At 48.0% G+C, this 16,465-nt stretch overlaps 1 protein-coding gene across 1 annotated transcript in view; it reads right to left on the reverse strand.

Annotated features, from left to right (window-relative positions):
* The window catches only part of LOC144754873 (lymphoid-specific helicase-like), a 544,631-nt gene that overhangs the window by 181,523 nt on the left and 346,643 nt on the right, over positions 1-16,465 (reverse strand). The gene's annotated exons all lie outside the window — the stretch shown is intronic.

The following is a 16,465-nucleotide window of genomic DNA, read 5'->3' on the forward strand; positions in this document are numbered from 1 at the left end:
TCTGAGCATTGTCTCATCTGCACTATAATGTATATATTTCACATTGTTCCTACAAAGCGAATTAAGGATTTGCGGAAACCAAGAGAAGTGTCTTGTAGTTATTTTTCACATTGTCCAGTAAGACTTGAATAATTCAATTACATTGTATACCTCAGAAGCATATGATAGGCATTAAAAAAGGTGTCCAACGGGACACATTGTTAAATTATAATGCACTCTTGTTTAGGTATACAGGCTGGCATCTCTTCCAGAGGGGGGACAACCCATAGCATAACCAGTTTTCCAGGAGGGGTGGCAGATTATGCTGGGCACAACCCCAAGGGTGTGCTCAGGGCTCCTTACAGGGAAAGAAGGCTTGCAACATTTTGCATTTGAGTAGTAGAGCAAGGTATCCTGGGATTGCTTGGTGGCTCCAGTAAGTTACTTGAAATGGGAAGGATTGACTTGAGGGAACAATTGCCCCCTTGGCTAGCGAGTCCTTCCCTTCCACAAATGTGAAGATGGCATAAAAGTGGCACCCCAGAGAGACAGTCCCCAGATCAGTACTGGACGGGAAAATTGACAGAATGACTGCCTTTCCATTCATTAGACCCAGCGAAGAATGAATGCACTAAAGACTGGACTGCACCTGCTACATCTGAGGGCAGTGCGTAATTTTGTCCTGTGGTGTTCAGTGCTCAGCACCGGTACTTAGTAAACACCAGCTCTTATGTCAGTTGACCACATGGGGTTGGGGGGGTGTTTCCTACTTTTAAAATTAGCACAACAGTTACTTCATAATTTAACATGAATTAAAAATAACATACCTGCTGTCGGAGCGATTTCTTTAGCTTTTAGTGGCATGGAAAAGGAGTGAGATGGTTAGTAGTTGTGCTTGGTACAGTCATTAGCGCTGGCAGGGGCAGTGTAATCTATTTTGGCCTCCTGGCGAGGGCCCTGGTACTTACATTTTTACAAATTAAGGGCTGCCTGAAGGACCCACAAAGAGGACTGTGCCTGCTGCCGCCTACTTGGGGGATAAAAGAGCACCAGTTGTGCCATGGAGGAAGAACGGACTCAAAAAGCTAGTTTGCTAGCCTCCATTTAAGCTTCAGGATCACCAAAAGCTAGAGAGCCCGGCACTCCAAGAGTCCAGCTGCCCAGCAACGCCTACTTGCTGCTGGATGCCAAAGTGCCTGCTGGGAGACAGAGTCCTGACCTTTCTGAGGTGTCCCTCAAGTCGGACGGTCCTGTAGCAGACTTCTAAGTGGACTCTATAACCAAAGAAAAGAATGTACTTACCTACAAGGAACGGTTGCGACTGCTGTAACCAGGAGGCCAGTTGGCCAGTGCAATTGGACCTGCACTGGACTACCCTGCTGTAACGTGGGAGCTCAAGTCATGAGGCTAGAGACAATTCCGGTTGCCCATGTATAACAAGGTGGCACCAGGACCACCTTTTGGCTGGACTGCCGTAAGGGAGAAAAAAGTGTACGGAGGACCTTTAGCCTACTGGATCTGAGAGGCAACTGTCTACCTGGACCTAAGAGGTCCCTGTGACAAACCTCCTCGACCCAGCATAGCCCATCCAAATAAAGAAAAGTACCCGTTCTCGCCAGTTGGCTACTAACTGCAAAACTGTTTACAATGATTTTTTGAATTTCTTGGAAAGATAACTAGTGATTCTTACCTTTGAAAAAATAATATCTTCAGTTCCCCTCTATAGTTTTGTCGTTTTGGTGTCTATTGTAATATAAAAAATACACTTTTTAAAATAAATTGGTGTTATATTGTCAGGGTGGTGTGTTTTGACTGATTTGATACTTCTAGATGCTTTACATTTACTCTTGACTGCTCTCTTCCAAGCTATTTAGGACTGAGCTAAAGGTTTTATTAAAGAAACCTAAGAACAATTGTTACTTACCTGTAAACGGTGGTTCTCCAGTATTTCATAGATTCACATGCTTGAATATTCGTCGAAGTGGGAGCCCCACAGTAAATAAAATAGCAATAAAACCAATCATATGTATAGTAAAACATAATTACATACATTCTAAAACCATAAATACTCATAAGTACCAAGGTTAGAATTAACAGGAATACATTAAAAGAAAAAAGCACTTTCATAGCATATCCAGGTCTTTATTCTAGTCCGAACTACAGCCAATCAGGCGCAAGCACCCCTCTAGAACCTTCTCCTCAGAGGCTCAGGCCCTCAGATTTTTGTAGCACAAGACTGACAAAAGTCTAGGAGGAGACGCGCGCCTCTGAGGGGAGATGGGTGGGTCGCATGTGAATCTATGAAAGAAACCAATACTGGAGAACCACCGTTTACAGGTAAGTAACAATTGTTCTTCTCCAGTATTGGGGTGTCTTTCATAGATTCACATACTTGAATAGAATAGTGAGCAATAATAGCTGACCGCAAGACAAAATAGCAGTGCATTAGCATAAAAATGCAATGAAAAGGACAATTCTGCCAGACATATCGTAAAAACCATACAGGCGGAGGGAAAGAAAGAGGCTCACCCTTTTTAAAAAGATTGCGAAGCACCGCTTGGCCGACTGCCGTATCCGCTTCGTTGATCGTCTCAAGACAGTAGTGCTTTGAGAAAGTATGCCTGCTGGACCACGTGGCTGCTCGACATTTAGTGAATCAGTACACTAACAAACAGGGCCGTATAGGATGACAACGCCCTGGTGGAATGAGCTCTCACTGTAGATTGAAGAGGCTTGCCGGCCATCTGATGACAGAATGAGATTGCTGAGGAAATCCAACGTGCAATAGTTAGCATGGTAACAGAACGCCCTTTGAGCATGCGCCCGTAAGCAACGAACAGTTGATCAGACCTACAAAAGGGCGCTGTCCTTTCAATGTAGAGTTTAAGGCATCTCTTAACGTCTAATGAATGCAAACGTTGCTGCACCGGAGATTGGGGATTAGCGAAGAAAGACTTTAAGAACACTGGTTCATTGAGGTGAAAATCAGTTGGCACCTGAGGCATGAATGCCGGGTTGGTGTGAAGCACAACAGTCAGATTTGAATTGAAGGAAAGGAGGCGTGGATATCACTCAAGCGACGAGAGAAGGTCAAGGCGAGAAGAAGGGCAACCTTCCAGGTCAAACATTTCAAATCCGCTTTATGGATGGGCTCAAAAGGCGCCTTCATCAATTGCGCCAAAACATTGAGACGCCAGGTAGGACGCCGCCGAATGGGCGGAAACATCCTGAACAGCCTCTTGAAAAACTGAGGAGATCCGCTGGAGGACGAAGTAGGATGGGTTCGCACTGTGAGAGAAGCAGCAGTTCCGAGAACCACGCTTGTCGAGGCCATCTGGGAGCGATCAGGAGAATGTGGCACGACTGTCTCCGCATTTTCCAAAACACTTGAGGAACCAGCGGGATCAGTGGAAAAGCGTAGGCGAATAGATTGCACCAGTCCATCAAAAGGGCATTCCCGCACGACCCTTGATGGGGAATCCAGCTTGCATAAGACTGGCATTTCCGGTTCACAGGTCTTGCGAAAAGATCCATGTTCGTGCTACCCCACAGCCGAAAGATGAAGTCCAGAGTCGGCTGATGCAACTCCCACTCGTGGGTCGAGGACACGGACCTGCTGAGGGAATTCGCTAGGATGTTGGAGATGCCTGGTAGGTGAACCGCGTTCAGGATAATTTGGTGACGGAGTGCCCAGTCCCAGATGCTCTGTGCCAGCTGAGAGAGGAGCAGTGACTTGGTGCCACCCTGTTTGTTTACATAGTGCATACTGGTGGTATTGTAGGTTTGAATGAGAACTGATTCTCCCTGAAGCAGAAGACGGAACGACTTGAGCGCAAGGAAAATGGCCATTAGTTCCAGTCTGTTGATGTGCCAGGAACGTTGAGACAGGGTCCACTTGTCCTTTATGGATAGCTCCTGAAGATGTGCGCCCCAACCTTCCAGGGAGGCATCCGTGGTAAGGACAAGCTCTGGAGCAATGGTTAGGAAAGAAGTACCGGCAGCGATGTGGGACGGTTGAGCCTACCAGTGGAGAGCGGACCTCATCCGAGCGGTCACCAGGGCCAAATCGTTGAGCCGGTGACCTGACGCCTCTGTTGGTCCAGTTCCTCCTGAATTAGGTGACTCTTGAGCGTGCAGTTTGGGATCAGGGAGATGCAGGAGGACGCCATCCCGAGAAATGATTTCAATACATGAACTGAAATGAACCCTTTTGAACAGAGGAGAGCCACTAGGCGTAGAATCCGCAGCTGACGTTCGTGAGACACAAATGCCTTCGCCAGCGAAGTATTCAGAGTGGCGCCTAGAAAGGTCCTGCAGGGAGCTGGATCGAACTGAGACTTCTCTGTGTTGGACAGACCGAGGGAGTGGAATAGAGTGACAGAATCGAGTGCCCAGAGACTCCTGATGACGAGATTGCGACTTGATGAGACAGTCATCCAGGTAGGGAAAGATTTGAACGCCCTTCAAACGTAGATGTGCCACCACCGGGGCCAGGACTTTCGTGAAGACGCGAGGGGCGGATCGAAGGCCGAAAAGCAGAACCTTGAATTGAAAATCTCTGCACCCTACCCAAAAGCGCAAGTACTTCCGGTGTCTTTGAAGTATCGGCACGTGGAAATAGGCGTCCTGGAGATCGATGATGGTCAGGAAGTTGCCCTTCGAGAGAAGGTGGAGAATTTCCGCGAGCATGAGGAAGGATTGGCACTTCAGGTACTGGTTTATGGCCCTTAAGTCGAGGATCGGACGCCCTTCGCCAGACTTCTTGAGGACTAGGAAAAAAAGGGAATAGAATCCCATCCCCTTCTGAGACTTGGGAACCACTCGATGGCACCTTTCTGAATCATGAGTCAAATTTGTTGAAAGAGCTCCTTGAGGTGAGCCGGAGGTGGACCAGTTGGGCGAGTGTTTGAAGGGAACTTGACAAACTCCAAAGCATGGCCTGTTGACACAACGTCCAGCACCTAACAGTCCGAAGTGATTCACGACCAATTGGAAAAGAAAAGGGAGATTCGACCTCGAACTTTGAGCGGGGAAGGCAAGTCATTGCTTCTTAGAAGCAGAGCCTCTGTAGGAAGACTTTCCTCTGTATGACTTGGGAGACTGTTGTCGATAGGACTGCTGTGACTGGGAGGAATATCTGATTTCCTTGACCGTCATAGCGGTACTGGTTGGATTCTCCGCGAAAAGAAGAGGTGCAGCGTCCGCGTGCACCATGAAAAGGTTGCTTGCAAAACTGCAAAGTGCCTAGAGCAAGAGCCGTCGGTGTCCTTTTTGATGGTTTGAAGTGAGTCTTCCACATGCTGGCCAAAGAGCGATTCACTGTCATAGGGCATGTCGAGGATTTTCACCTGAACCTCCTGGCGAAAAGAGGTGGAACGAAGCCAGCCCTGACGATGTAAAACAGCTGCCCCCCGCAAGCTGACAAAAATCAGTGCACGCAATGTCCACAGAGCAGTCGATAATCTCTGATGACGTTCTCTCTCCCTCCTGAAGAATCTTGAGAGCCTCTGCTCTGGAGGGCTCCGAAATGAGGTCGATAAAAGAAGACCTATCCGACCACATCTGGCGGTCGTAGCGACCCAGAATGGCCAGAGAATTTGCAGCCCTCACGGTGGTAGAAGCCATAGTGGAAAATGTTCGCCCAATGGCATCAAGACATCGTTCACGGTCAGGCGGTGCGGTAATAGAAGACAGATTCCTGGAACTGCGCTGTGCGGCCTAGGTGATCAAGGAATCGGGTTTAGGCTGCGCTAACCAGGCAAGCTGGAGAACCCTGGGCGCCCTATATTTGTTCTCCAAACGAGGAAGCAGCGCCGGAATAGAATTTGGCGTCTGCATCGGTTTGACACCCTCATTCCAGATAAAGTCAATTATGGGCACTACATGGACCTGTTTAAGAGGTTGACTTGAAATCATAAAGAAAACAGTCCTCATCCTTCAGAACCATAGGGAGTTTAAAGCGCAGCGCCGCTCGTTCCATAAGTTGGTGAAAACCAGCTATATCAACGGGGTGGAATCCCCTGGACCCGAAGGGGGCAGCGACGGTGTCTGGATCTGATCGTCCCAATCCGCCATGGTCCCATTATCATCATCAACTTCGCCGTCTTCCCGATCTGGGCGAACGTCATCATCCTCAAACAGTTGCCTGAATCCGAATAGATGGTGCAGATGGTGCCGATGGCGCAGATGGCACTGGCAGTGCAGTGGAGGAAGGAGCCGCTGTAGTTACAGGCACCGTAGGCTGAGGAGATCCATGGTGAGACGGTGGAAATAGTCTATTATAGTCCTCCAACATGTATTGAAGATTAGAAATGAGGGAGAGCGATATTAGTGCTGTGGGAACCGGAGTAGAAAGTTCCTCCTCATGGATGTAATGATCTCCCTGATCGTTCTCATAGTCCTGACATTTTATGACCAGCTCCGAAGGGCTTCGAGCTGCCCGAAATCTATCATCTTCCTCCTCATCCGAACCAGAGTCATGCTCCGAACCGGTGGCAAAAAGGAGATGGAGGCTGAGAGTGACGTGGAATCGGAAGTTGATCCAAAGACATGTCGATGTTGGAGAAGAGGGTCAACAGCAGGAGTCTCAGAACCGGATGATGAAATTGGCACCAGAGGCAATGATGCGAAGGTAGACGTCGAGGACAGTAACTCAGTCGACGGGACAACGACCGTCGACAAAGCCGTCAACGATGATGCCACCGCCGTCGACGGAGCCGCCGCCGACAGAGCACCCACCAACGAAGAGGCTCTCTTCACAGAAGGCGTCAACGAAGATCGACAGACGAGGCTCCCTTTTTTGACATCGATAAGATCGGAATAGTCGACGAGACAGATTTGAAGCTCACACACACACCATCGTAGACACGGACTACGTTGACGCAGCCGCCGTAGACGACCCGCTGGCACAAGTAGTCGTCACTCATCGTTAGAGAGATAGAGGCGGCAGATGTCGTCGGACAGACCGTCGATGCTCCCTTCGACGATTTAGCACGTTTATTAGTGGAAACATGCGTAGAAGGAGCCGTGGACGCCTGAGAGTCAGATCTCGAGGGCGTAGGCGTAGCAGGAAGGAGACACAGCAGGAGCCTTCTGGAGTTGAAGCTTCCTCTTCTTTAGGAATGGAGATGGCAAGTCCTGCACACTGCTACGCTTAGAAGTGGCTCTAGACACACCTGACCCAAGGCTTTCTGCATCAGAAAGAGGTGAATCCTTATCCTTCAACCTCTGCAACCACAGGAGGAGACGCCCCTCCCTGTCCTTAAAGGTCTTGGTTGAGAGAAAGTCCTGCAAATTTTACATTTGCCTACCTCATGCTCTGGATAGAGGCAGTAAATACACATCTTGTGAGGTTCCTCTGAGAAGAGCCGCAATTTCTCACAAGAAGCACATGGTCGAAACAGAATTCTTACTTGAAGACATCCCAAAAACTGTAGAAATCCACAAAGAAATTGAAAAAAAAAAACTGAGCAGAGCTCAGGGAGTCTCCCTTCACACGACGTGCGGTAGAAAATCTGAGGGCCTGAGCCTCTGAGAAGGTTCTAGAGGGGGGCTTGCCCCTGATTGGCTGTAGTTCGGACTAGCATAATGACATGGATATGCTATGAAAGTGCTTTTTTCTTTTAATGTATTCCTATGTATTAATGCTAACCTTGGTACTTCTGAGTATTTGTTTTAGAATGTATGTAATTATGCTTTTATATACATGTATGATTGGTTTTATTGCTATTTTATTTACCGTGGGGCTCCCACTCAGACGACGAGGAATATTCAAGCATGTGAATCTATGAAAGACACCCCAATACTGGAGAACTGGACCTGTTAAAGATTGTGGCATTAAGCAGCCCACACCAGACAAAACAAGACTAGCATGATGGGGAAAGATAAGACCCCTCCCAAACTTGACAATTGTACTAAAACTCTCCTGATGGGAGGTGATCAACAGGCACCAGAAATTGAGAAGCCTTTGACCTTTTGCAAGACAAGCTGTAATACCAACATTATACTCCACGCCATACAGACCTCCAGTCTTGCCGTATTCAAAATTGCAGCAGTGGATGTGGCGCATCTACGTCAAGATCTCTGCAATACTGCTTTCTAGGTCACCGAAGCAGAAAGCCACAATTCTACACTGGAGAACAAAGTCACTACGGCAGACAAGCAAGAAGCTCGAGAACTATGCAACTGAAATAGTGGCTAGAGTTGAAAACACAGAAAGCGGTAAAAGGAGCAACAGTCTCCCCTTGATTCGTTTTCTGGAGGGACTCACCCAGAATTGTTCCTCGACTCATTGCTACACATCTTCATGCCGGTAGACTGACTACCCCCACACCCCGTTCCCGGGTAAACCGGCACCAAGCACCTTCTAGTGCCTCCCCTCTCAGTGCCTGCATCTTGAATTACAGAGAAAAAGACCTCATCCTTTGAGCAGCGAGGGAGCTCAATGGGATTAAATACGAGGTCCACAACATCCTTGTTTTCCCTCACTACACTCCCTTGTCCAAAAACAAAGTAAATCCGTCAAACAGGTGAAACAAAATGTAAGGGTGATGGGTCTTAAATATATGACCCAGGCTTTTTCAAGACAAAGCTTTGTTCTTGGACCACCCACATCAAGCTTTGATTTGGGTAGAAGAACCTCATCTCTCCCCCCCTCCCCCCCCCCCCCCCCCAAAAACCAAGAAGGAAAGAGGTTGGTTGCTTGCGGCTCATGGAGGAGTGGGGAGGGTTGAGCGATGGAGGATTGTTTTGGTCGTTGACGAAAGAAGCTGGGACCCAGGTGGCCACAACAGCCTCTAGAGACTACATTAACTCCGAAGATACTAACACTTTGGATGCAGAGGATTAAGAAAGACTGTCTTCTCGGTCCTAAAAGCTGATACGGGTTTGCACATAATAAGTTCAAGATAGAGCTCACCCTTAGTTGTGCTGATTTAAAATGTATTTACTTTTGTGAGAAAGTGGTTCTATATACACTGGACAATAATGAAGTACAGCGTGTATAGATTACACAAACTCCAAAGGTATAGCAGAAGGTTTTTTTTTTGGAGAGTTTTTAATAGCGCGAACTAGACCCGAACCGAAGCAGGTATCAGAGCGCTTTACATATAGCACCAGTTACGTTACAGGAGGACGGACACACATTCATTTCAGGCACGGGGAGATTAAGTGATTTGCCCAGAATCACAGGAGGATTTGGCGTCGTTACCGAGACTCGAACCCAGATCCCCAGGTCCGAGGTCGAGCGCCCTAGCCGTTCGGCCAACTCCTCTCCCCTAAAGTTTAAAGAGTGGTAGCTTGGTCGAGCAGTAAGGCAGTACCAGAGGGCAGTGCAAAGCCTTTGTTGTACGCACGCAGTCAGCAAAGGATTTCACACACTCAAAGACTGAACTCCAGGCCAATTTTTTTTATATCCAAAGATATGGTTGTTTTATTTTTAGAACCAACAGGCATAAAAATATACTTTGCTAGATCTGAGAACTCTCATGTAATTAGTTTGCAAGGAAGCAATAACATTGGTGAACACAATAGGTACAGGAGTTGCTGAAGGCAACTCAAATCTAGACACACTTTAGCATTGAGCTCAATGGATTGTTACCTTAAAAGTACAATTGATTACAGTACAGATTACTTTAGTAGTTCCAGGACTAGATCCTAGATTCAGTCCTCGGGTCTAAGCTGAAACCAGATTAGCAAAAACGTTTAGTTACTGTGGTGAATTTTCATGAATATAAAGCGGTTTTAAAAGTCCACACTTAGAAACTTTTCAATGACAATCTGGCAATGTTATTCAATGGGAGAAAATTCAGGTTGAAGGTAAAGTATGATCGCGTTACTTTTGTAATCCAGTACTGGGCTTCTAGGGCCATCACTGGGGTCTGAACTTAAAACAGGTAGGTAATTGCGTTTCAGTATTGCGTATGATTTTTAAAGAATATTTCAAGTTTTCAAAAGTAGACACTTGGAAGAATAAGCAGACAAGGGGTTCCTATGGAGAAAAGAATATGCTACTTACCAGTATGCATCTGTTCTTGGCATGTAGAGCTGCAGAGTTGTACATTTAGCAATAGATCGCCACCTTCTTTGAAGAAGTCTTTGTAGTCACGAGATAGGTGACTCCTCCCGTGGACAATACTGCGCATGGTCATCGACTCCATCCTCAGATTGTTTTTTTCCGCCACTGGGTTCGGATGAAAGTTTTCCGCTCCGGCTAGAAAAGACTTTTTCGGCATTTTCGAAACGTAAGGTTCAGTACTGGGCTGCAAGGTACAGTACTGGCTTCTCGCCTGCTTGGGAGTACTTCGGAATTTTATGTGAAAATTTGCAGTTTTCAAAAACTTCACTTAAAAATGTTATCCAATGGCAGGCAAGTGAGTTACCGGTTTCCAGGTGAGTACTTGGCTGGGGAAGTTAAGGTCCCGGGTAGAGACTCAGGGGTCCACCAGGGTCAGGTAAGTACAGTCGGTTCCACCCCAGCAGCGCAGGGCCGGGTGCAGAGGTAGGTAGGCCCAATGATATCCAATGGGGGCCTTCGGTTGGTGGCTGCTGGCTAGCAGGCCCCGCGGCTGTGGGAGCTGGGCTCCTGGACACTTGCTCAGGGCAAGGGGGGGGGAAGTAGGGTAGGACAAAGGTGGCACAGCCAGCGGCACTCGGGTGGCTGGGTGCAGGGTGCTCTTGAGCCGTCGGGCGCTCAATGTTATCCAATGGGAAAGGTCAAAAAGGAACAAAGGCTGCAGGCTCGGGGACGGAAATTCTCCAGGGGCGACCAGCACTTCGAGAGGCAAGTTGGGATCTTGGAGCACAGGTAGGTACCCCAAAGGGAAGCACAGGGGGCTGTAAGGTGCAGGGGTGTCTTTGGGGGTCGGAAAAGCTTACCCTCGGCTGGTCGCGGTTGGGGTGGCCCCTGGTTCTGAGTCTGCAGGCGTCGGCTGGTTCATCGAGGAGGGTCTTTGGGCACTGGACTTCGGGTCCCAGTCGCCGGGGGGATGTCCTCGTTGTCTTGGTTTGGTAGGGCCCGGCCCGGGCTCGGCAGGTGCAGAGTGGGCTGGTCCGGAGCTTCCTGGTTGACACCAGGTGGGTTGTTGCAGCAGAGCCTCTGCTGATGGGAGTCCCAGTCTTTAACCACATGGCTGCTATTGACATTCCTCTCCTGTGCTGGACAGTAAGAGGAATGGGTGTGGTCAAACGAGCACCGTGCATCATGACGAGCTGAGCTCGTCATGAGCATGGAAGGGGTTAAGAGGGTCAAGTCAGGCAGGTCCTCTGGGTGTCCCAAGGTCATTGTCCGCAAGAGTCGCTGGGATTTGGCAGGAGCAGGTTCCAGGATCGACAGGCCGGTAGGGCTGGGGCCAAGTCAGTTGTTGTCGTCCTGTTAGCAGCTGCACGGCGGGTCTTCTTCTTGATCTTCTTTCTTCTTTTTGTATCGGGATCTGAGGAAGGAAGGTTCAGGGAGTCCCTAAATACTGAATTTAGGGGCGTTACAGGTAGGGCAAGGACAGGGACCAATGGGTCCCTGTCCTGGGGCAAGTACACCCCCTGGTCTGCTCCTCTCCTGTGGGAGGGAGGCAGGAGCCTAGCTGGGATTGGGCAGGGCTCCCCATCTACAAGATGGCCGGAGCCCGGGGTCGTGCTTCACCTCTACTCCCTCACCTGAGGGGTGGGGCTGGCACAGGCTGGCACCCCCCTTCCTGACTTAGTTTTTCCCGCCAGTCTTCCCGCCAGAGTGGGGGTTAGAACTGGTGGGGGCCAGTTGCTGGGTACAGCAAATGGTCTGGAGAAATTCACAGAGGTGGCATGCCTTTGAAACCTCCCCCTGCCCATCCTGGGGGAGGAGACCGAGCACCTTGCCCAGGATATGCATTGTTGCAGGCCCAGGAGAGCGGGGGGGCTCTCCACCCAGGGGTCCAGCAACTTGTCTGCTGTGTGGTAGCCTTTGCAGCCACTCAGCCCAGACGTGGATGGTAGGTTAGGTTTTCAGAGGGTATCTCTAAGATGCCCTATGGTGCATTGTACATTAAATCCCACACTGGCATCAGTGCGGGTTTAATGTGCTTGTTACCAAACTTGTCAGTCTTCAGTGTAGCCATTATGGTGCTGTGGAGTTCGTAATGACAACCTCCCAGCACCATATACTCTTAATGGCATCACTGCACTTAGTGCCCAGGAATAGCGCTGGGTACTGTAGGGGCACAGGGCTCATGCACCTGTGCCCACACCTCTGGCATAGGGCACCCAGCTAGAGGGGTGACTAAGTATGCTAGGGCAGTGGGTTCTGTGGGCATGGCACACAGGGATGTGTGCCATGTTGACTCTTGGTTTAGATCTGTACTTAGGCACTCAGCCTGCAAATGCCGTGTGTGGGTGGCAGGGTACAGGGCCCCTGAGGGTGGCACAATAAGTGTGGCAGCCCTCAGGGGTCTTCTCTGGTTACCATGCCCTGGGTACCATTTACTAGGGGCTGACAGGTGGCCAGATATGCCAATTGTGTTTTTAGTTTCAGCACAGTTTTAGGGAAGAAGGAATATGCTACTTACCAGTATGCATCTGTTCTTGGCATAGAGGGCTGCAGAGTGGTACATTTATGAATAGATCGCCATCTGGTGTTGGGCTCGGATGATTGCACTTTTTTTTCTTCTGGAGAAGTCTTTGTCGTCATAGATGACTCCTCCTCTTGGTGTTAGTGCGCATGGGCATCGGCTCCATCCTTAGATTGTTTTGCCATAGTAGGGTTAGATGGAGTAGTGTAGTATAATACATAAAGATATGCCCATGTAAATGTATCTAAATAAGATAATGTTGGGACAGACACAGGTTTCCGGGGAGGCAGGGAGGGCATGTACCACTCTGCAGCCCTCTATGCCAAGAACAGATGCATACTGGTAAGTAGCATATTCCGTTCGAGGCATATGGGCTGCAGATGGTACATTCATGAATAGATTGTACAGCAGTTACCTCCCTAGCGGTGGTCACCAGTGTCTGTCGCAACTGTTTGAAATAGAGTTTTTAATACAGCTTGGCCCACTCTGGCTTGTTGTGTAGCCTGTACATCAACACAGTAGTGCTTTGTGAATGTATATGGTGTAGACCAAGTTGCTGCTCTACATATGTCATCTAGGGGAATGTTCCCTAAGAATGCCATAGATGCTCCTAGCTTTCGTGTAGAATGAGCTCTAGGAGGAACAGTTAATGTTCTCTTTGCTTTAATGTAACATATCTGTATACATCTTACAATCCATCTAGCGATGCCTGCTTTAGAGATAGGATTGCCCTTATGTGTTGGGGAAAATGCTACAAATAGTTGTTTAGTTTTCCTGAAGTTTTGTGTCCTTTCTATGTAGTACAAAATGGCTCTTTTGACATCTAGTGTATGTAGAGCCCTTTCTGCTACCGTCTGTGGCTTTGGAAAAAAGACTGGTAGCTCCACTGGCTAGTGGATGTGAAATGCTGAAATTACTTTAGGCAAGAACTTTGGGTTTGTTCTAAGAACCACTTTATTCTGGTGTAACTGTAGGAATGGTTCTTGTATTGTCAATGCCTGTAATTCACTTACTCTCCTGAGTGAGGTAATGGCTATAAGGAACGCCACCTTCCATGTAAGGAATTGTATCTCGCACCTATGCATAGGTTCGAAAGGTGGTCCCATTAGTCTGGTGAGTACTACGTTGAGGTTCCAGACCGGGGAAGGTGGTAATCTTGGTGGAATGACTCTTAAGGCCTTCCATGAAGGCTTTTATCGCTGGCACTCTGAACAGTGATATATGCTGCCTGTTTTGTAGGTACGCTGCTAAATGTACTCTGATAGATGTGTATGCGAGATTACATTGCTGTAAGTGTAGTAAGTAGCAAATAATCTCCCTTGTTGATACGTCCAGAGGGTTGATATTATTAGTAGTACAGTGTATAGCAAACCTCTTCCACTTAGCTGCATAGCATGCTCTGGTGGTGGGACGTCTCGCTTGTTTAATTATCTCCATGTAATTTGGGGGTAGATCTAAGTACCCAAATTCTAGGATTTCAGGAGCCAGATCGCTAGGTTCAGTTGTGTGGGATCTGGGTGCATTATTTCTCCATGGTTCTGTGTAAGGTGCATGGGTAGAATTCTTAGCTTTTGATGTGGCACTTGTGAGAGTTGCAGGAGCGTGGTGAACCACGGTTGTCTTGCCCACGTGGGTGCTACTAGTATCATGGTCATTGAGTGTTGTTGCAGCTTCCTGACCACTAATGGGATTAGTGGGAGAGGGGGAAAAGCGTATGCAAATTTGTTGGACCAATTTATCCATAACGCATTGCCCTGCGACAGGTGGTGTGGGTACCTGGACGCGAAGCTTTGGCATTTTGCGTTCTGATGAGTGGCAAAGAGGTCTATCTCTGGCTGTCCCCATCTTTGGAAGAATGGCTGCAGTATTTGTTGGTGCAGTTCCCATTCGTGTATTTGTTCCGACTGTCTGCTTAAGATGTCTGCTATCTGGTTTTGGACTCCTGATAGGTGTTCGGCTAACAGATAGATGTTTTGAGGAATGGCCCATCTCCAGATTTCCTGTGCTAGTCCGGATAGTTGGAGAGAGTGCGTCCCCCCCTGTTTTTGAATATAATACATTGCTGTCATGTTGTCTGTTCTGATCAGGACTGCTTTGTTGGCAACATGTATTTGGAAGGCTTTCAATGCTAGAAACACTGCTAGTAGTTCTAGATGATTGATGTGCAGTCTTTTTTCCAGCACACTCCACCTTCCTTGTACTGTGTATTTCTCCATATGTGCTCCCCATCCTGTGAGCGATGCGTCCGCTGTTATTGTCACCTGTGGAATCGGTTCTAGGAACGACCGCCCCTTGGCAATGTTTGTTGTGTTCCACCACTTCAGAGAGCGGTGTGTGCGGTCGTCTACCAACACCAGATCTGTAATCTGTCCTTGAGCCTGATTCCACTGTGTCGCTAAGCATTCTTGTAGCGGACGCATTTGTAGTTTGGCATATGGTATTAGCAGTATGCAGGATGACATCATCCCTAATAGCTGCATGAACACTCTTGCTGGTAGTGAGTGTTGTGGCTGGAATCTTTGAATGATTGTAAGCATTGTTTGGATTCTGACTGGATTGGGGTATACTTTGGCTTTTTCTGTGTCTATAGTAGCCCCCAGATATTGTTGAACCTTGCTTGGTTGTAGGTGTGACTTTGTGTAGTTCACTGTGAACCCTAGCTGGTGTAGTAGCTGAATTGTCTTTTGTGTGTTTTGAAGACATTCCTCTTGTGACTTGGCCTTTATTAGCCAGTCGTCCAAGTATGGGAAGACATGTATTTGTTGTCTTCTTAGGTGAGCTGCCACCACTGCCAGGCATTTTGTGAACACCCTTGGTGCCGTTGTGACACCAAACGGAAGGACTTTGAACTGATAATGTTGTCCTTCTACCACAAACCTGAGGTATTTCCTGTGGGCTTTGTGAATTGGGATATGAAAGTAAGCGTCTTTTAGATCCAGTGTAGAAAGAAAGTCCCCTTTCTTCAGTAAAGGAAGTACTTGTTGGAGCGTGACCATGTGGAAATGTTCCGAATTTATGTATGCGTTGAGAGGTCTCAGGTCCAGTATTGGCCTTAGAGACCCGTCCTTTTTGGGAATTAGGAAGTATAGGGAGTATACTCCTGTTCCTTGTTGGTGCTGTGGAACCTTCTCTATGGCATGCTTTTCTAGTAGGGATAGTACTTCTTGTTTTAACAGTGTCAGGTGATCTTGTTTCATTGGACGCTGTTTGGGGGGGATGTTTGGTGGGGTAGATGTGAGTTCCAGGCAATAACCATGTTGGATAATTTGTCTCACCCACCTGTCTGATGTGATGTTTTCCCAGACAGGTAGGAACCGTGATAGGCGTCCCCCGGTGTTATATGGTCTGGGGGGAGCTGTATGAAGTCACTGCTTTGGGGTTGGAGAGTTGCGGTTGTTGTGGTTTCCGCGACCTCTACCCTTGTTGTTGTTACCTCTGTAACTACCTCTAGAATTACCTCTGGGTGATGTAGGTGTAAAAGAGGTTTGTTGCTGGCTTGTACCTGTATTTTTGGATCCTACTCTATAGGTGGACCTACGAAAGGAACCTCTGTGTCGGCTGTTGCAATGCTCCCATTGATTTAGCCGTTTCCGTATCCTTTTTCATCTTTTCTAAGGCCTCATCTGTCCCTGTGCCGAAAAGTGTTTTCTCATCAAAAGGTTGGTTCAGTAATGATGTTTGTACCTCTTGTTTGAACCCTGAAACCCTGAGCCATGCATGTCTCCTTAACATGATGCTTGTGTTTATAGATCTTGCTGCAGTGTCTGCCGCGTCTAGGGCGCACTTGATTGAAGTGTTAGTAATTAACTTCCCTTCCTGTATGAGTTGATCTGCTCTCTTTTGATGTTCGTTAGGGAGATGTGTGATGAGTTTTTCTAACTCATCATAATGCGCTCTGTCATACCTTGCAAGTAGTGCTTGTGTATTAGCTATGCGCCAGCTGTTTGCCG

Source organism: Lissotriton helveticus, chromosome 5_1 (genome assembly GCF_964261635.1).
Source record: "Lissotriton helveticus chromosome 5_1, aLisHel1.1, whole genome shotgun sequence".
NCBI classification, from domain to species: domain Eukaryota; kingdom Metazoa; phylum Chordata; class Amphibia; order Caudata; family Salamandridae; genus Lissotriton; species Lissotriton helveticus.